Source organism: Agelaius phoeniceus, chromosome 31 (assembly GCF_051311805.1).
Source record: "Agelaius phoeniceus isolate bAgePho1 chromosome 31, bAgePho1.hap1, whole genome shotgun sequence".
Classification (NCBI taxonomy): Eukaryota; Metazoa; Chordata; class Aves; order Passeriformes; family Icteridae; genus Agelaius; species Agelaius phoeniceus.
Genome location: NC_135295.1, coordinates 6305439 through 6320034, shown reverse-complemented (window position 1 = coordinate 6320034; position 14596 = coordinate 6305439). Strand labels below are relative to the sequence as shown.

The following is a 14596-nucleotide window of genomic DNA, read 5'->3' as shown; positions in this document are numbered from 1 at the left end:
CCTGTTCCCACATCTTTGCCTAAAAACCCCATAATTTCAAAATTATAATAGTTCAAAGAAATTGGGGTAGTATTTTCCATTCCAAGGGAGGTTCCCACCTTGTTCAGTTTCCTTGACAGAGCTGAACAAAGAAACACCATTTCTGCCCATGTAACCAAAGAGCTGCATTTTTGTCTCAGGAGCAGGGAACCAGGTCCTGTGCCCCCTTGGAACTGGGACGGGCACCAGTAAGCCACCTTAGTGGGAGCACTGGGAGGGGGATTGCAGAGCCACTAAGCACACTGGGGTTAAGAGGAACAAATCTCAATTTTATTTACGTCTTAACATATGCTACACATGACTGAATAATTACTATGTGGTTGTCCATGTGCTGGGAACCCTGTCCCTGGCGAGGCTTCACACAACAGAGAATCAGGGGAGAGAAAGATTCAGTGATTGGGCTGTGAGTGACCCGCACTGGCTGGTGGGACAGATGCCCGGGAAAAATGTCTGGGAAAAAATGCCCGGGAAATCGGGCTGTGGGAGGAGCCTTGGCAAATAAAAGCAGCAAACTGTGACAGCAAACAACAGGAGTGTTTTGATTTGGGTTTCTTGGAGGGATCGGGGCTTGCTCAGAGGGTCAGCTTGGCCCTCCTCCCCTGCGGGATTCACATTCTCTGAAACTGGGAGAAGCAGTGAGAGAAACAAAGAATGATCCAAACAATTCTTATCTCAGTTACTGCTCCTGTGTTTTTCACAAGTGAAATGCATTGTGGAAGATTGTTTACCTGAAGGGAATTGGTAATTGGACTCTGGTGTGAGTGTTTTGATTCACTGACCAATTGAATCCAGATGTGCGTGTGTCAGGACTGTCAGCTGACAGTCATGAGATTGTGTGCAGTGGAGTGCAGTTGAGTGCTTGGCAGATTCAATTTAGATGTAATATAATCTAGAATAATATAGTATAATAAAGTAATTAATTAGCCTTCTGATAAGATGGAGTCAGATGCATCATTCCTCCCAGTTGTCAGGCAAAAATATCACCGATACTCCCCCCCCTCACCTTTTCCTCCCAGTGATCCTTCTTCCCTGTCTGCACCCGTTCTTCCCTGCTTCGCTGCTTCCCCGAGGCAGCTCATTCCTGCTCCTCCTGGACGTTCCTTCATCGCTTCCCCGATGGAGCGGATGCTGCCTGCACCCACCCGCCGCCTCTGCCGCGTTTCCCACGCTGTCCACAGCCCCGAGCCTGCTGCACCTGCCCACGGCAGCCCCAGCCCGCGGCAGCCAGCCCAGAGCCACCAGTGCCCAGCACCAGCCCGCAGCCAGCCCGCAGCAGCCCCTGCAGCCATCGCTCGCAATGCCAGAGACACGCAGGTGCCGTCCTTGGAAATCACGCCCAGCCACTCACAAAAGCCATGTGGGCTCGCCCTGGCTTGCAGCACACACACTCCATCTGCCGAGCTGATGCCCACAGAGCGCCTGGGCTTCTTGGGTTAATGCTGTCCCTGTCTTCTGTTTCTCTCTCTGTCCTTTTCCCTTTCTACTCCCTTCTCTACCCCTTCAGTAAGAACCCTTACCCTCCTTTATCAATAAACAGTTCCCAGATATAATATTGCCATGTTTGTGCTTCATTTTCATTTGAGAAACCTTTCAGAAAGAATCCTCCCCGACTCCCCCTTCTACAGTGGGATGGGACAGGGGTAGTGGGAGGGGGAATGGGGAAACCCTGGGTGTACTGCAAGCACTGTGGGGAGAGAATGGGGCAGTCCCTGAGGGTACTTGGGCACTTGGATGGGGCTGGGGAGCCCCTGCAGGTACGAGCAAAGGGATGGGGGAGCCCTTTGGGGGTAGTGGGAGAGGAAATGGGGAGCACAGGGTGCCGTGTGTAGCCTCCCCCTGACCCATGACCACCTCCCTTGGAAGGATGGGCAACCACAGGAGCCATGGAGGGAGCACCCCCAGTGTCACCCAGTGCCTCCTGCTTCCCAGAGCATCACAACTTTTGGTGTAGATTGTCACAGATGTCACTGGGTTCCCACGGTTGCCTTTGCAGCTCCATGTACGTCCCCTGAGGATCCTCCAGCAGGGGTGCCAGGGGGTCTGGGGGGGCCCTATTGGAATAAGGGGATATGTGGAAGGGGATGGGAGGTGCTGGGGGTTTGGGTAAAAGGCTGGAGCCTGCCCTCACCTTTCCTGGTGCTTCCTGGCATCTGCAAAGGAAAACTGGAGGGGTGACTTTGGAGACCCAGGGGCCCCCATCCACCCTTGGGAATGCTGAACCACCACCAGACACACAATCCTCCCTAGGCCCCCCCAGTATCCCTGATGCCCCCCCAGTATCCCTGACCCACCCCACTTGCACCAACACCCTGAGTCCCCAGAACCCCAAACCTGGCAGGGAGGGGAACCCCTGATAGAACCCCCAACATCCCTGCAGGACCCTCCAACAGCTCCAAGGGCTCTGAGCCATGGACACTGGGGGCTCAGCCCCTCCCAAGTCAGGGGCTATCGGTGCCGCCCTAGGGCCCCTCTTCTCTGGGAGCCTTCCCACCTGTCTCCATGACCCCCGTCCCCCCATTATCACCCACCCACACGGTGCCAGCGGTGCCAGGCCACAATGACATCCACGAGCAGGAGCAGGAACAAAAGGGCCCCACCAACCCCTGCGGCCACTGCAAGAAACAGAAGGGGACACATCAGGGTCACCCATCACCCCAGGGGTCCTGCACTCCCTGGTGACCATGTGTTATCCCACCTGTGACCCAGGGTGTGTGTGCTGTCACCTCCAGGGCCAGCTCTGGGCTGAGTGCCTGGAACACGCGGTGCCCATCCTGTCCCAGTTGGTTGGTGGCCTCGCACTGGTAGGTGCCTTAATGTCCCACATCGATGACCCTGAGCTGCAGGAGGGGACCCTGGGCCACCTCCTGCCCATTGTGCAGCCAGGTGAGTGTGACAGGGGCTGAGCCCACCTGCACTGAGCAGTGCAGGGTCACGGGATCACCTGCACACACTTGATGTGACAGGGCACTGATGGTGATGGTGGCCTTGGCCACGGGCACTGTGGTGACACAGACAGGGCTGGCACCTTGGTGAGGTGGATGGGGGTGCCATGGGTGGGGTCACCCCCAGTCTGAGGGTCCCGCTCCCAGAGGACAGTAACATTCAGAGGGACACGCTGTCCCCACACTGGTAGTGGCCGCTGCCCTTGTCCCCAGTGTAGTGCAGCTCCAGGCGGGGCCAGTGCCAAGCGGTGCCCCTGAGCCTTCCCGGGTACCAGGAAATGGACAGGCGACCTGTCCCTGTGGCTGCCGTGCAGCTCAGCACAAGGCTGTGCTGACAGGGACACCCCTGAGAGTGGAACCCCTGTGGGAGGGGGTGACACCAGGGGACATTGAGGGACTTTGGGGGAGGTCAGAGAGGGGCAGGGAGAGCCCAGTGAGGGAGAGGAGGTGCAGAGTTGGGAGGGGGCTTGGATAGGTACCCCAAGGAAGGATGGGGGGTTTAGTAAGGGGACACATGGAGAGGGAGATGGGAGGATCCCAGTGCAGGTATGGAGACCCAGAGAGGGTATGGTGGGAGATGGGGACAGCGGGGAAACAGCAGAGAGGGGTGGGGTTGACTCAGAGATGGGTGAATGGACCCAGGGAGGGATGGGGGGACCCGGGCAGTAATGGAGGTGCCCAGGAAGGGGACCCAAGTATGCTGTGGGGGCTCCCCGTTCCCATCCCCGCACTCACGGCACACCGTGATGCAGAGCTGGGCACTCCTCTTCCACACGGCCCTCCCCCTCTCGGAGTGCACCTGGCAGCTGTAATTCCCCGAGTGGGAGACCCTCACGGTGGGCACCAGCAGCTGCGGGGACCCCTGCGGGCCCCCCACCACCTGCCCGTCCCGGTAGAACACGTGCAGGAGGGGGGCTCGGGGCCGCAGGGGGCTGCGGGTGCTGAGGCAGCTGAGAGTCAGGGGGGACCCCAGGGTGGGCTCGGGGGGACCCTCCAGCACCGGCACAGGGAAGAGCTCTGGGAAGGAGAAGGTGGGGGGATTTGTGAGCCCGAGTCACTAGGGAGGGGCTGTGGGGGTTTCGGGGTTTGGGCTGTGGAGTGCTCACCGTGCACTGTCACTGTCACTGCTGCCGACTTCTCCCATCCCCGTGATACCGTGGATTTCACCCAGCCCCCGCAGCTGTAGCGGCCACTGTGTTGCAGGTGCAAAGGGGACAGGGACAGCTCGGTCCTATCGCCGAGCTCCTGCAGTTTCTTCTCCTCGTGGTAGAAGGACACTGAGCTGATCGGGTTGTCCCGCCAGCGCCGGCAGCGCAGTGTCACCGTGTCCCCCTCCAGCAGTGCCCGCATCGGCACCTGCAGCACCAATGGGGCTGCGGGACACGGGGGTCCTGTTACACCAAGGGGACCTGGCGGGTCCCAATGCCACCACGACCCCCATATTGGCTCACAAACAGCACACCAGGGATCCCCAATTCCACAAACAGGGTCTGCCAGCACTGGGATGCTCTGGGATGTCCCCAGAGCAGGGGACGGGCTCTGGTCACACAGGAGGTGACCCATGGAGTGGAGTCCACCCAGAGCCCTCGGGGTCCCCGTGGGTGCCAGCCTGGGGACACCTAAACACCCCTCACCATTTGAGACTCTCACGGGGTGGCTGAGCCCAGTGCTGGGTCTGTAACACGTATAGGTGCCTCTCTCAGTGACAGTGAGGCGGTCCTGTCCCTCCTGCCCCCAGCGCTGCCCATCCTTGTACCGGGTGGTGGCACTGACGGTCCCGAGCCCTGGCAGGTCAGTGTCACCCGGTCCCACAGCACCGCCGGCCTCCAGGGGGGCTCCACCAGGAGCTGGGTGGTCTGGGCACCTGTGGGTGACAGGGGACACCAGCCTGCCAGGGCCAGTGTGGGGCTGGGGACAGCGGGGTGGGGCCATGGCATCCCCCGAGGACTCACCAGCGAGGCCGAGGGTCTGGGCTGGAAGGGAGAAGGGACAGGGCTGGGTAGGGGTGGCACTGCAGGGACAGTGGTGCATGGGGGCACGGGGTGTGGGGGCTGTCCCTGAACCGTCCCCCTGGGGAAATTGGTGTGGCACAGATGTCTCGACAGGGACACTGTGCTAGCACAGGTCTCCCCTGCCAGCCCCACGGCCTCTGTCCCCATGGCTCATCCACATTGTGCTTGTCCTCTTCTCCCTGTCCCTGCATCCCTGCATCCCTGTGTCCCTGTCTCCACAGCTGCCCCAGCCCCAGGATGCCTCTCCCCACATTCCTATCCCTCCAGCCCTGTGCCCCCTTTCCTATCCCCACGGCCACCCCCTGGCCCCGGTCACCTCATGCACTGGCTCTCCTGGCATTGGGAACCTCAGGGGACCCCACAGCCCCCCTGTGCCCCCTCCCCACTGTTCTCTGCCTCACCAGCACCCATCCCAGGGGTGTCAGGCCTGTGCCAGGGCCACTCACCCCACAGGAGCAGCGCCACCATCCCGGTGATCCCAGTGTCCCCAGCCATGTGCACTGGCTGTAACTCGCTGCAGGGGGTGTCTGTCCCCCGTGTGGTGCCTCTTTGGCCAAAGGGGAAGGAAAGGAGGTCACGTCTCGTCCCTGTGTAGGTGGCACCTGGTGGGGGCAGGGTGGCCACAAGCAGGGGGCAGGCTGTGGGCAGGGTGGGAACATGCTGGGGACAAGGCTGTCTCTGGGTCAGTGGGATATGGGCTTCCCAGGATCAGGGGGGCTCAGGGGGTTTGGGGAGCCAGGGAAGGGTGTCCAGGGGAATGGGGGGTTCCAGGAATGGGGTCCCTGGGGAATGGGGGTTATGAGGAGGGGGAGTCACAGGGGATGGAGGTGCCATGTGAATGGGGGTCCCCAGGGCTGGGGGGACTCAGGGATGGGAGTCCCTGAACAATGTGGGCTCCAGGGATTTGGTGTTATGGTTTTGGTTTGCTAATTTGAGGTATTTCGGTTAATGTATTAAATAGTGTAGTGGGTTTAGTGTTGGTTAATTATTAGTGCATTTATCAGAATGTATTTATTTCTTTTTTATTTTGACATGAGACTAGGAGAAAGGTAAAGTAGATGTAAAACTTTAAAAGGGTATATTGAGAAATTTATTAATTGTAATAAATTGTAATAGTAATAAATCCCTCATCAGGGGATGGGTGTGCCAGGGATGGGGTGCAGGGGGAATGGGGGGACCTGGGAGAATTAAGGTCCCGGGGGAAAGGGGAATTTCAGGGGATGGAATGAATGGGAGAGGGTTCATTGGGAATGGGGTCGTGGGCCATGGAGATCCTGGGCAATGGCGGCCCCGGGATCGGGGTCCCAGGGAAGTGGAGACAGAAGGAATGGGGGTCCCATGGTCAGCTACCCAGGGGAATGAGTTTGCCAGGGATGGACAGTGATGGGATGTGCATGTGGGTCACAGCTCCTTCCCTGAGTGCCTCAGATTTTGGGGTGACCCAGGGGCTAGCCCTGCCTGCTGGGTTGCCCGTGATCTGGCGGGGCAGCAAGAGGGGATTCAGAGGTGCTCTGAGTCTGTGCCCCTCCAACCCCCAGGGGCATTTTCCGTTCTTCATTTTCATTTCCTCCCTTTGATACCTCAAATTTCCAAACTCACAATTCATCCCTTGATGATCCTGGAGAGCTCCTGAGCAGGGAACAGCTTGGGAGAAGCCCAGAGTGGGGGAAGCAGGGGTGAGGGGACTGCAGGGAGGGCTGGGGAGGCTGTGGGGAATGGGGGTGTCTGACAGTTCCCCACAACGCTTTCACTTTGTCTCTCCTGCAGCAGAAGGAAGAGGCCATTTGTGCTGAGTGTCACACACGGGGGGGCGGGTTCTGTCCTGGGGGGGCACATCCAGGGGGCTCCTGTCCTAGGGGGATCCTGTCCCTGGGGGACACATCCTGGACAAGGGGCTCCTGTCCTGGAGGATGGCAGCTCTGGGGGGGGAGGGGGGGGGAGTTCCAGACTTCTCCATTCTTGCTCGTCCCCTGCAGGATCTGAGCCAGCAAGAGCAGCTGGGGAATGGAGCCCAGGGCAGGAAGGAGCTCCCAAACTCCTGCTCCTTGAAGCCAGTGGCCATCCAAGAGTGGGGCCCAGCCATGGCCCAGCCCCACTGCACAGGGATGGCCATTGCCCAGCCCTGCTCTGCCCAGCCCCAAGTGGCAGCCAGGACCTGAGGGTCCCCCCTGCCCCCTTGGCTTTGATTCTGGCAGCTTTAGAGCTGCTGCAGAGGTGAGAATTCTGTGGGGGGAAAAGGCCCTGTCTGTGGTTGGTTTGCTCAGCTCTGCAGGAAGCACAAACCCAAAGGGAGCCCAATCAGTGGCTCTGTGAGGGCCTTTGATGGTTTTCAGAGCAGGGCTGGCTGGAAACCACCCCTGCAGGGGCAGCTGAGAGGGAACCAGCCTAGAAATACAGCAGTTGATTATCTTGTCCCTTTTCCCAAGGGACTGAGTGAAATCCAGAACTACTGCAAATCCCACACTGATCTGCTCAACAACCTGACCTGGACCTCCTTCTTGAACAAAACCAGCAGCCTTTTGGAACCTCCCAGAAAGAATGTTTGAGTTCTGTTGTAGCATGGGTCCCTGCCAATTAATAATTAGCACTGACTCCATGATTCCAGAAGGCTGATCTATCGCTTTACTGTACTGTAGTTATTAAGAAACTCATTGCCCTTGCAGACAGTCCTATACAGCTTTAACCTAATTGGTCCTTGGAATTAAAACACCATCACCAGTGGCCAATTAAGAAATCACCCACTGGGAAACAAATCTCCATAACACATTTCACATGTTCACAACAATGGGTGCAGCAAGTGAAGATAAGAATTGTTTCTCATTCTTTTCACTGATCTTCTCACAGCCTTCACCAGGACAAGGCCTGGGAAAGTTGTGCTTGCTGCTCTCTGTGACCAGAGAGTGGCTGCCACAGGGTTCTGGCTCAGCTGCCAGACAAGAGGGAAAAGTGTGGAAATATCGAGCAGTGGCTGTGCCCTGCTGCCATGGTGGGGCTGTGGGGAATGACCCTGTCTGGATTCCAGGTGTCCCCAGAGCTGCTCCATCCCTGCCCTCCTCACCTGCACAGGGCACAGGGAATAGACAGGGCTCTGCCCCGCCCCTGCCCCGCCCCTTCCAGGGTCCCCCTCCACTTCCCGCAGCTGTGGGGGCCTTACCCTGGCAACCCTCGGTCCCGACACATCGCGACAGTGGCTTCGGACACGCGGCCACAGTCGGTTCGGACACCCCGGGACCGTCCCGGCACTCGCAGCGCGATGGCAGCTGGGCCCCTTCCCGGTGCTCCGGGACCACCATTGCGGTCCCTCCTTTCCGCAGACCCCACCGCAGGGTCTCTGCTCCCCCCTGTCCCGGGGTCTCCCCTCCGCCGTTTCGCTCCCTCCACGCTCGGGGCTCCCCAGGGGGGTCCCGGTCCCTCCATCCCGGCCCCTCCCACCCGCTGCCCCCCGGCCCCTCCGGCCGCGCCCCCCGACAGCCCCGGGGCCGGCACCGGCAGAGGCTGCCGAGCTCCTGCAGGATGAGACGTTCCTGGGGCAGCGCCGGCTGAGCGAGGCCCGGCTCCCTCATGCCGTCCTTGCCCGCAGCACTCGGGCTCCAGCAGCCCCGGGCTGCTCTTTCAGGATGTGCTGACTGCTCCCGGAGCGCTGCCCTTTGTCAGGAACGAGCCCGGGAGCACCCGAATCACCCCCAAGGCCTGGGCCAGGACCTCCTGTGAGGCTGTGCCCGAGCCCTGAGGGGTTTGGGAGCCCGATGGGTGTCACTGCTCTGTCCCAAAATCTGGGAGGAGCAGGAATGGCAAGTGGTGCCCCACCATGGTCCAGCTCCGTGGGGCTCACCTGAGAACCCTGCAGAATTCCCGGTGGTCCTGCTCCACCTGCATGTCCAGGTGCTGTTCCCATGGGCCCCCTGCTCCAGCTGCTCCCACCTCAGCTGCTGCTCCAGCTCGGGCTTCCTAGCCGGCAAGCAGGAACCAGCAGCCATGTGGCACAGGCACTGAATCATCCCCAGCACCAGCAAAAACCTTCCGAGCAGCCAAAAAAGCTCCTTGTGGGCAGAGCTGGCAGCATCTGACCCCCAAATTGTGTCTAATGCTGCCTTGTGTTGCCCAAAATCCTCAGGAGTGGCAGCAGGGCCGAGTTTTTGTGCACAGGGATGCTTTAGGAGCATGGCTGAACTTCAGGAACCCCAGCCCTAATTATAACACCTCCTTTAGGGTCTGCAGCTCCCAGAGCAGAACAGGGGCATTGGCCCAACCAGCTCCAATTTTGCCCCATTTTGCCCTCCCAAGGTACTGCTTCCAGCCTGGGCTGTCCCTGTGCCCCAGCTGCAGCTGCAGAGCCCATGGGGCTGTGGCTCTGCTCTCTTCTTCTTCCTCCTCCTCCCCCTGTGGCTTCTGTGTCGGGACCACAGTGGCCCAGGAGGAGCAGGAACTCCAAACGTGCTCTGGAGCCCCCTGAGTTCCTCAACATCCTAGAGGAATTCTACATTCCCAGAGCTGCTGTGCCAGGGCTGTAGGAGGAAAGGAGAGTGAAAAACTGAGGGTTTGCAGGAATTATGGCATAAAGCCACCAGAGCTGCTGCTGTTGAGACCTGCCTGGGGTCAGGCGCTGCCTTCCTTCCATTCGGGATCATGGAGAGTGATCACGGGTGATGCGCAGGGCGTGTGCCTGGCCCCGGGACACTGCTACGCTGCCACTGGGCACTGGGATCCAACCTGCTGCCTTGGCGGCTTCTGTCCGCTGCCGGTGGTGGTGCCGGGACCGATTGGTGGCCGTGAGTTTGCAAAAGGAGCGATTTGCCCTCCTGCCTCCCGCCCGAGGCCGCCATGGCCCCTGAGGGGATGGAGCTGGAGCGGGGCGCCCCCTGCTGGCCGGGAGTGCTCCCTGCAGCGGCCCCTGCTGGTCGTGATCATAACTGCACCAAAGGCTAAAAAGCAGAAGGGAAAATCCTGGTTTTGAGTTGTTTGTTCTCTTCTATTTTATAAATATCCTCATAAATAACAGTTATTAATTTTCATACTCTTTTGCCTGGAGGCCCCATCATTTTTGAAATAAAAATACTTTAAAGATGGGTCTTCTTATTCCAGCAATGTTCCTACTTTCCTTGGTAGATATTTCTCTTGTAAACCAAGACGCTTAACAGCTCCTGGGTTTCAGTGGGGATGGGACAGACCCCCCAAATGAAGAGAGGATCAGGGACTTGGCCATCTCATGCTCTGCCTTTTAAGCCAGTTCGGCCACCAAGGATCCTCTCCCCGGGTGGCACTTCTGATCACGTGGCCACTCAGGAGCTGGCTTTGGCAGAGCCTCAAACTGTCCCCAGTGTGCCATGGCTGATGCAATTATGGACAGACGGGGCCCTGTCTCACCAAAAGCATGGCCTGACCCACCCCTGCCACACACAGCTGTTCCAAAATGTCTTTGGACATCAAACTTTTCCTGTCTCTGACACCACACCCTGTGCCATGGCGTGATCCCAACTGCCCTGGCAAAGGGGGAGGCTCTGGAACTGCCACAGGCATTTTGTGAGATCCTTGTGTGGGGAACACGGCAAAGGAAGGCTTTGGGACAGGGAACAAGAGAATCCAGAGCCTCCTGAAGGCTGCTTTGGCTATCAGAGCAAGGAAGGTCCATGGCCCCTGCCAGGTTTTTCTGGTGGAGGAAACATGCTGGGGGAATCATCTGGGATTTGGCTCTGTTGTGGGAGCTTCCCAGGAAATCATTCCTTTGTGACCCTCTGGACTCTCAACCTTGTTGCTGTTGCTGTTGGTTTTATTCTCTCTGGTTGTTGTTTCAGGAAATTGTTCTTCTCTCAGCCCTTTGGGATCTTTGTGCCCCCACGGGGAGGGAGAGGGGCAGTTTTTAGTGGCAGCACACACAAGAGTGGGTACCCATGGGTGGGGACCCCCAGTGCCCCCCAGTTCCCCCCCGTGTTATGGCACAATCTCATTGATGTCACTGGACTCCTGTGGTCTCCCGTGGGGTCCCCACAGCTCCGCGTAGGTCACCTGAGGTGCCTGAGGGACAGTGATGCGGGGGAGCCCTGCAAGAGACACTGGTTGTGGAGACCAAGGTGGGGGAGTGACACCAGTGGGTGACGTGTCACAGTCCCCCCCCATCCACAGTACTCACGCTGTGCCTGTTTGGTGCTCATAACGTGGGTGTACAGCACCTCCCCCTCCTGTGGAGGGGCCAGGGGCTCGGGGGGGGGCCTGTGGGGATAAAGGGGATGTGGGAGGGGATGGAGAGTTGTGGGGTGGGGTGGGGGAGTAATGGCTGGACACCCACACTCACCTTTCCTGGTGCTTCCTTGTAGCTGCAAAGGAAAGAGGGGAGGGGTGACTGTAGGGTCCCCAGGGCCCTGATGCCTCTCAGGATTCCTGACCCCTACAGGACCCTCAATTTCCCTCAGGAGCCCCAAGCATCTCTGGAGCCCCCCAGAACTCATGAAGCTCCCCAGTGCCCCCAACCAACTCAGCATCCAGAACCTAAAGCACACCAGGGATAGAGACCCCCCCAGAAGTCCCCAGGGCCCCTGAAAGAACTCCCAACATTCATGCAGGACCATCCAGCACCTCCCCAAACCCTACAGGACCCCCAGCCAAGGTCACAATTCTGGGGCTGTGGGTTCCACCCTATTGCTCCCCAACTCTGGGGGCCTCTATAGCTCCCTGGGACCCCCCGTCCCCCATTGTCACCCACCCACACGGTGCCAGCGGTGCCAGGCCACAATGACACCCACGAGCAGAAGCAGGAAGAAAAGGGTCCAACCGACCCCTGCGGCCACTGCAAGAAACAGAGGGGGACACATCAGAATCACCCATCACCCTAGGGGTCCTGCACTCCCAGGTGACCCTGTGTAACCTTACCTGTATCCCTGTGTCTCCATGGTGTTGCCTTCAGTGTCAGCTCTGGGCTAAGTGCCTGGTGCCCATCCAGCTGGTTGGTGGCCACACACTGGTAGGTGCCTGAATGTCCTTCATCAAAGGCCCCGAGTTTCAGGAGGGGACCCTGGGCCACCTCCTGCCCGTTGTGCAGCCAGGTGAAGTTGACAGGGGCTGAGCCCACCTGCACCGAGCAGTGCAGGCTCATGGAGTCACCTGGGTGCAACTGGTGTAACAGGGGAATGAGGGTGATGGTGGCATTGGCCACAGGCACTGGGGAGACACAGACAGGGCTGAGGCTGGAGGGAGGTGCTGGCAGCCAGTGTGGAGGGATAGGGATGGGGGGATGGATGTGATGGGGGATGTCAGGGATGGGGTCACACCACGGAGGGGTGAGGGGACAGAGGGCAGAGGCAGGGGGAACCCAAGAAAGGTGTCTACGGGACATGAAGGTAGCCAGGTATGGGAGCCGAGGAGGCTGTGGAGGCTCCCTGTGCCCATCCCTGCGCTCACTGCGCACCGTGACACGGAGCCGGGCTCTGCTCTTCCGCACGGACCCCCCTCGGAGTGGACCTGGCAGCTGTAATTCCTCGAGTGGGAGACCCCTACAGCGGGCACCAGCAGCTGCAGACACCTCTACGGGCCCCCCACCACCTGCCCATCCCAGTAGAACACGTGCAGGAGGGGGGCTTGGGGCAGCAGGGGGCTGAGGGTGCTGAAGCAGCTGAGAGTCAGGGGGGACCCCATGGTGGGTTTGAGGGGACCCTCCAGCACCGGCACCCAGACGAGCTTAGGGCAGGAGATGGGGGACTGTGGGCACAGTGACCCTGAGTCCCTGGGGAAGCGCTGTGGGGCTGTCGGGGTGGTGGCTGTGAGGTGCTAACCATGCACTGTCACTGTCACCGGCATTGATTCCTCCCATACACTGTTGTTCACCCAGGCCTTGCAGAGGTAGCGGCCACTGTGGTTCAGCTGCAGAGGGGACAGGGACAGCTCTGTCCCATTGTGGAGCCCTCTAAGTTCTGTCTCCTCGCGGTAGAAGAACACCGAAGTGACCAACTTGTCCCGCCTGTACCGGCAGCGCAGTGTCAGCGTTTCTCCCTCCAGCAATGCCCGCGCTGGCACCTGCAGCACCACTTGGTCTGTGGAGCAGAGGGGTGCCGTCACATCACAGGGGTCTAGAGGGTCCTGATGTCACTGGGACCCCAATATTGGGTCACAGCCAGTGAACCAGGCTTCCCCAATTTCAGCACAAGGGTCCCACAACACTAGGATGCTCTGGGATGTCCCTGTGTGTAGGGCATGGGCTCTGGTTACACTAGAGGGTGACCCATGGGGTGGAGCCCACCAGAGTCCTTGGGGTTCCCGTGGGTGCCAGGCTGGGGACACAAAATATCCTCACCGTTTGAGACGTTCACAGGGCGGCTGAGCCTACTGCCAGATCTGTCACATGTGTAGGTGCCACTCTCAGTGACAGTGAAGTTGTTGCCTCTCTCCTGCCCCCAGCGCTGCCCGTCCTTGTACCAGGTGGTGGCACCGGCGGTCCCCGAGCCCTGGCAGGTCAGTGTCACCCGGTCCCACAGCACCGCCGGCCTCCAGGGGGGCTCCACCAGGAGCTGGGTGGTCTGGGCACCTGTGGGTGACAGGGGACACCAGCCTGCCAGGGCCAGTGTGGGGCTGGGGACAGTGGGGTGGGACCATGGCATCCCCCGAGGACTCACCAGCGAGGCCGAGGGTCTGGGCTGGAAGGGAGAAGGGACAGGGCTGGGTGAGGGTCATGGGGACACTGTGGACACCCCATGTTTGCACTGGCCACCTCCACCAGCCCTACAGCACCTGTCCCCATGGCCACATCCCCATGGTCCTGTGCCCATGATCTAATTCCAATGGCACCTGTCCTCCCAGCCCATCCCAATGCAACGTGGCCCTTGTTCCTGTCCCTGCATCCCTGTATCCCTGTCCCTGTCCCCACAGCTACCCAAGCCCCAAGGCTCCTTCTGCCACATCCTTGTCCTCACATCTCTTTCCTCCTGTTCCTGTCCCCACATCCCAGATCCCCTGTTTCTGTCCCTAAAGCCACCCCACATCTCTGGTCTCACTGGGCTCCATGCCCTGCTCTGGCTCTGCTGGCATTGAGGACCTCAGGGGACCCCACAGCCCCCCTGTGCCCCCTCCCCTCCCCATCCCCGGGGTGTCAGGCCCGTGCCCAGGGCACTCACCCCACAGGAGCAGCGCCACCTTCCCGGCCATCCTGGTGTCCCCAGCCATGTGCACTGGCTGTCACTCGCTGCTGTGGCCGCCGCTCCCCTGGCTGGCGGCTCTTCAGATGAAGGGGAAGGAAGCAAGGTCACCTCTTGTCCCCATGTGTAGGTGGCCCTTTGTTGGGGGCAGGGTGAGGACAGGATGGGGGTAGGGTGGGGACCTGATGGGACATGGGGGGGATGGTGGGACATGGTGGGGACATGGTGTTGCCAGAATTTGGAGTCTAAGGCTGTGTAGGGAGCCAGGGATGAGTGTCCAGGGGAATGGGGTGCCCAGGGATGGAGTCCCAGGGAAATGGGGGTCCCAAAGGTTGAGTGGACTCAGATTTGGGGATGAGGGTCCCAGAACAATGTGGCCTCCAGGAATTTGTGATCATGGGATGGGGGCCATGGCATGGGGGTGCCAGGGGAAAGGGGGTCCCTTTGAGAATGGGGGCCCTGGGGAAATCAAGGTCCCCAAGGG

At 59.7% G+C, this 14596-nt stretch overlaps 1 long non-coding RNA gene across 4 annotated transcripts in view; it reads right to left on the bottom strand.

Moving 5' to 3' along the window:
• Positions 1 to 8914, bottom strand: part of LOC143696247 (uncharacterized) — a 31720-nt gene extending 22806 nt beyond the window's left edge. For 3 of the 4 annotated variants that reach the window (XR_013185671.1, XR_013185672.1, XR_013185674.1), the window contains exon 1: positions 1043 to 1451. This is a non-coding gene — a long non-coding RNA (uncharacterized LOC143696247). Of the gene's footprint in view, positions 1 to 1042; positions 1452 to 8825 lie in introns of those variants that run through there. The other variant, XR_013185673.1, reaches the window with a different exon arrangement.
• Positions 8915 to 14596: the final 5682 nt, after the last annotated feature.